This window comes from Pygocentrus nattereri, chromosome 20 (assembly GCF_015220715.1).
Source record: "Pygocentrus nattereri isolate fPygNat1 chromosome 20, fPygNat1.pri, whole genome shotgun sequence".
Classification (NCBI taxonomy): Eukaryota; Metazoa; Chordata; class Actinopteri; order Characiformes; family Serrasalmidae; genus Pygocentrus; species Pygocentrus nattereri.
Window position 1 is genome coordinate 4,168,467 of NC_051230.1, and position 6,393 is coordinate 4,174,859.

Consider the following 6,393-nt stretch of genomic DNA (forward strand, 5'->3'; position numbering starts at 1 on the left):
GATGAGGACAGTGAATGAATTCAAATGATTCACAAACCAACAGTAATGATTATCTGTATTTATCTGGACTGTCGAGTGTGTAACGACAGATCCGACTCCATAAAGCAGCCTGTTCTTCAAACACACATTTCCACAACAGTGTTAATGCAGGAAAACAGCTGCTGCTTTGCGTCCTTTTCAATATCAAGATCATCTTACAGCTTGTTTTGGTAGCTTTGGTAACAGCAAGCAAAGGGTTCAATCTAGCTCATAAAAGAATCTCCCTCTGTTTTAAACTAAACTCCAGCACGAGCCAGACGCTCTCATTTTGCACACGACTCATAAGCAAGAGCAGCGCGGCAGGAGCCATGAACAACGACAACAACAACAAACAACAACCTCCCTGTAATTACAGCGCGAGCCACAGCTGCAGCTGGATTCCATTTGCGAACGATCCGGGGGAGCGCTGTGCTGATGTCATGAATGTAGAGCTTGCTGGGAAAAAACGTGCCTTGGCACAGGAGCGCCGGAGGTCTGGGTTGAGCCAATAGTCCAATACAGGTCCAAATGACATCTACCACCCTCAGCTGGGGGGAAACAGGCCTATGGCTATGTTACGATTACTTGAGCTCACCGGTACATTAGCCAGAGGAAGCATACCTGCCTGGCCATAAAATATGATTTCTGCCCGTTTTGGAGCTCCATCTGTTCAACTATGCATGTTTTTGTTCATGAATGTTGATGATGGATGCATGATTTAAAAAAAAAAAAAACTGGAGACAAACTGGATTTTTGACTGGCAACTTTACAGGAGAAGGAAAAACACTTTACTTTTAATGTACCGTATCTCACAAAAGTGAGTGCACCCCTCACATTTCGGCAAATATTTTATTCTATCTTTTGATGGGACGACACTGTAGAAATGACACTCTGATATAACTTAAAGTGGTCAGTGTGCAGCTTGGATAGCAGTGCAGATTTACTGTCCTCTGAAAAGAACAACACACAGACATTAATGTGTAAATAGCTGGCAGCACAAGTGACACAGATGAGCTCCTTTACTATGTTGATCTGTAGGCGTCTGTTCATAAACATAAACCAGCCCAAACTCATTTACTATAAAATGAAATGGTGTTTGTAGAAATTCAGAAAAAAGCCGCGTCAGTCTCGACTGCATATGTGGACATATTTCTATATTGAGCTCTATTTACACAAAGTTAGGTTAGTTCATCATTTATGTTGAACAGACTCTCCCAAAGTTTTACGCTGCTGCGCTGACGTTGAACCGCGTGCTGCACTGGGTCGGTATGACCAACAGGTCAAAACCAGCTCTAAACAAAGTGACCGCTGGGCCCTGATTGGTGCTCTGGCTTTGCGCTTCTTTCGTTTTGACATGTTACGTTTTTATACACACAGAAACCAAAAGGAACGACAGATTTCTCAAAATGTAGGAGGAAAAAGTCGGATATTAGACTCTGAAATGTAGTGGAGTGAAAGGAAAAAGTGGAGAAACTTCAGTACAGATACACCAAAAAGTACTTAAGTACAGAAACTAATTATTTACCGAGTTACTGTCCATAACTGATATTTTCCAGGTATATCGCTGCTGTAGGAACAAAACCTTGTATGTCCATTTTCGCTTTTTCAGGTTTTGACATAACTTGAAAGTACCTCTCTCCCTTTATGTTGTCTGTAAATTTCATGATGAATGGACCAAAAGCAACAGCCCAAAATTACTTGGCAAAACATGTGGTTCCATTGACTTGCATTAAAGGTAAAGTAGGTTTTCTCTTTCCCCTGTAAAGTTAGCATTTTGGAGACTCAAGGTTTTTCCTACATAGATGAGTGTAATGTGACAGCCACAACTACAATCCACTGTAAACTGGAGCAGAAACACATTGCCACCATATTTGCAGAAACAGTTAGTTTTCATAATGCCATCATTCAGGTGTACTGGATGTTGAGGTTGAGCTTTGCCAAGTAAGCCAGGAGCAGTCCTCTCGGACAAGAGCTTCACAGTTTAAACCAAATGTTTCCCAGTCCGCTCCTCAGGGGCTGGATGTTTACTCCATCCAAAGCTCCTAGCACAAATTTAGGTTTTTGAGTGATTGCTTGGCTCAGGTGTTTTGAAAGCTGGGATAGAGCAAAAATGTGGACCGCTTGAAGGTCCCCGAGGGTCCGAGTTGGGAAACACTGGTTTAAACTACTGGAACCTGCAGATCAGCCTTACTCTCAGGTTGGAGTTCATTTCTGGGAAGATCTTGATGTAGTAAGAATGTTTCTTTGGTTAAGAAAGTACATCTTCAGAAGCAGAATTAGTAGAGTTGATAATAATAATAATCATATTCATCATTATCACTGCTTTTAAAACAGTTCATAACATAATAAAATCACAGTAATGCATCGCCTCTCATGGCTTATTGCCTTACTCTATGGCTCATTCTCTATTTGGAGGGAAAACCACGTCACAAAGGTTTCAGGGCTTAAAAAGACGCTTAAAATATGAGGCACAGCTCCAAAAGTCAGTATGTCCATTTACACAGCTGAGCTGAGATTAAATTACACGTTTCCCTCCTGATTCTCTGATTTTTCTCGTTTGTCCTGCTTCAGAGTCGCTCTGGTTCTGTAAAACAGCTCGTCACAAACCAGTTTTACAACCACTTTTAATATAAAACACTATTTTTAAAATGTTTAATTTAGGAATTTGTATAAAACAGATTCATTAATGTGATACTACATTTAAAAAAATGTATTTTATTTAAAAAAAATTCATTTGTCTCAGAGATTCTGGTCCCTGCGGTCATCAGGACTCAGTATTTTCTCAGCTCTATTTAAACCGCATCTTTGGGTCAAGGCTCATCAGAGAGGAAGCGTCTCGAGGCAGGAGAAGGCGAGTCACACTCGCTCACTATATTTCATTAATTTATTAATAATTTTGTTTATCAGGCAGCTCAGAGCTTCTGTGTGTCCCTGGTGTTCTGAGCTTGAATGGCTGGGTCATTAAAATTTGGTCAGAATATCACTTTTATTACTGATTTTAAACAGTTACACAAGGTCGCCTGACCACCAGCGAGTCAGCCAGTTTACAGACCCTCAGTTTGAACCAGAAGGTCACTGGAGTCACCGTCACTGGCGTTACACCACATTCATACAACACCAGTGACTGTAACATATGTTTGGATTCAGACGCTCCTATTAGCATATATGATAATAGGAGACGTTAACGGACACATTAAGATACATACAAAATCTGCTGTGGACAGAAAGATTAACAAAGCATTAGGGGATTAAGACAGTAGGGAACCTTTGGAGACTGTGGCTCTGTCTAAAAGACAGGAGGCTGAGCTGGAGGTGGCGGAGATGAAGATGCTGAGATTTTCGTTGGGAGTGACAAGGATGGACAGGATTAGAAAGGAGCAGATCAGAGGGACAGTGAAGGTGGAGCAGTTTGGAGATAAAGCCAGAGAGGCCAGGTTGAGATGGTTTGGACATGTGTTGAGGAGGAATAGTGGATATATTGGGCAAAGAATGTTGGAGATGGAGCTGCCGGGTAGAAGGAGAAGAGGTAGACCTCAGAGAAGGTTTATGGATGTAGTTACTATGTAGTTTATGGATGTAGTTACTATGAGTGGAACCAATTCCATGAGAGAACAGTCACTGTAGTTCTTTTGACCATTTCATGAAAAGGTTCTTTACATCACGAAAGGGTAGCTTGTTCTAAGTAGAACCTTTTTGGAAAATGGTTCTATATAGCACCCAAAAGGGTTCTTCTATTGTTACAGCATCACTTTTTTAGAAGGGTTCTAAATAGAGCCATCTATAGCAAATTCAAGCACATTTTCCATCAGTCTGAAGAACCCCTTCATGATGCAAAGAACCTTTTAAGCATTCAAAGGTTCCTTTGAGTGTTCGTGGTTCTATATGGGACCATTTTCTTCAGCAAAGAACCCTTGAAGCACCATCTTTTTTAAGAGTGTAGTCTAAGCAGGTTTGGGTTAGTTGTTATGAGTGGAAAACAGGGGCAGCAGCTCTCTGTCAGGACTCTTTACTGTAACGTCACATGGGAGGTATTTTACAAGCTTCAGAAGCCTTCGCTACTAAGACTTCCAAAGGGGCGCTGGCGGATATTAGTGTTATTATAAGGTTTTGATGTTTATGCACCAAACTGAAGGCCTAGCTCTAAGAACCATTTGTCACTGATTCGCACACTGTGGAATTAGACCTCTGCATTTAATCCATCCATGCAGTGAGCACACTTGTCCAGAGCAGCGGGCAGCCCTATCCATGACGCCCGGGAAGCAGTTGGGGGTTAGGTGCCTTGCTCAAGGGCATTTCAGTCATGGACGATCAGCTGTGGGGATTGAACCGGCAATCTTCCGGTCACAGGGCTGGTTCCCTGACCTCCAGCCCACGACCTCCCCAAAAGTATGGTCTACTGCCAGGTTTCCCAACCTGTAGGGCGCAAAACACCAGTGGGCTGCGAAACACCCTCTGGTGTAATCTTATGCAGGCTTGGCTGTTGTTTCAGCGACCCTTGCTCTGATGCTCAGAGTGCAGCTCGTGGTTATGGTTATGTGGCGTTATGAAATGCGTTCTGACACATTATTGAACTTGCGTGAAACCCCGTCTACGTAGCTCCAAGCACCTGCGTTCGCCCCCCTGCGTGAAGTATGTTTCGGGCCTTCGCTCGCTCTGCTAAAATGTTTGGAAATGAAACTGAAACTGTGGAGCGGCGACGCTCTGGAAAAACAGTACGAAGCGCTACCAGAGTATTCTTAACTTTAAGTTTATCGCGCTTTAGTTTTATTTGACCTTTTTTTTTTTTTTACTTCAGTAACGGTGGCTAACATTAACTGCCTGGATGACTAACTTGATTAGTACGTGTTTACGTATCAGCTGTGCATGTATGGTCAGTTGCTAGGAAGCAGACATGACATGAGATTTCCTAACTTGAGGCAAGAAAAGATGCTGTAAGATAAGACCTTGACCTGCCAGATCTTACGTTCAGACAAAAATATAAGAATTTTCTGTAATAGGTCTATAGGACATATCGCTGCCATCGGACCAAAACCCTCATATCTCCATTTTAGTCGTTTTTCAGTTTTTGACATCATTTGAAAATGTTCGTTGTCCTTTACACTGGGTGTAAATTTCATGACGAATGGACAAACACAAACAGCCCAAATCGACTTGAAAAAACTCCTGGTTCCATTGACTTACATTAAAAGGAAAGTATGTTTTTTCCTTCTCCTGTAAAGTTACCAATTCAGAGACATGAGGTTTTGTCCCGACAGGAGCGATATACTCCAAAATAATCATTTAAGGCACCGTGCCTTAGATCATATCATATATGGTAAAAAGAGGCTCAATGAGCTAACATTCCTAATATCTTTGGAACTGTTTGAGAATCCCTGTAAGTTCAAAAACGAGGATTTAATACAGTAATAAACATGTTTTTTAAAGTGATGCTGAATCCCAGTGCATTAACATACACTCCTCTGTGTACTCGTTTCCTATGTGCATACGTGACAAGCAAAAAAATAACCCAAATCTAAAGCATTCTGCAGTAGCTCGGCACTTCAGGCGGATAAATTTGTCAAAATATTCTGTACAACATCTCCACACTGTGAGAGTCCACACAGGCACACATGCGCTTCAGTGTAGGTGTCAGTGTTAGTCACAGAGTCAGATTTGTGGCTGTTTAACTTTCCCGGGGTCATTCATCAGATGCTTGGCATAACAGCGCGAGCGGTTTTAAACCGGCTGTCACACACAGTTTGGGTTAGTGTCAGCTTTATGACAGCTTGCATAAACTTGCAATAGCCGGCATGACACACTGTTCCGCAATGACACAATAATGTGTCAAGACCAAAAAGTTGACCCATTCAACACCGCCAAGCCAAATACTCGGCGTCTTTCACCTGCTGTCGAAAAGAAGCAGCAGGCTAATCATAACATCCTTGATGGAGGCTGTGTATGTGCCGAGTTAGCAAAATAACCTTCCTAATAAGATTAAAACGATTCATCATGAGTGTTTATGGTGTCAGATCAAGACACTAACCATTCACATACACCACAGACCAAAAGTATGGAAGCAAGCAGAGCTTTTTAAAGTTTCCGAATGGTTTACAATGAGCTATATTTGCTTATGAAAAGGGTGAAAATTACAAGGCTTGTTTAGTTTTTTTTTAAAAAGTGTTTTAATAGCAAGCAGTTCACTTTAAACAACAAAGGAACTAAGTGAAGATTTCGTCATATGACTGGTGCACTTAAAACTACACTACATAAGATTTGGGGATTTGGAGACCTCTCTGGTGGAAATGTGTAATTGCATGAAATGTGCACAAGAACATTTTATAACACTGGTTGTGCTTTGGACTGTTACCCTGAGCGGATGGATATGAAACAAAAGCT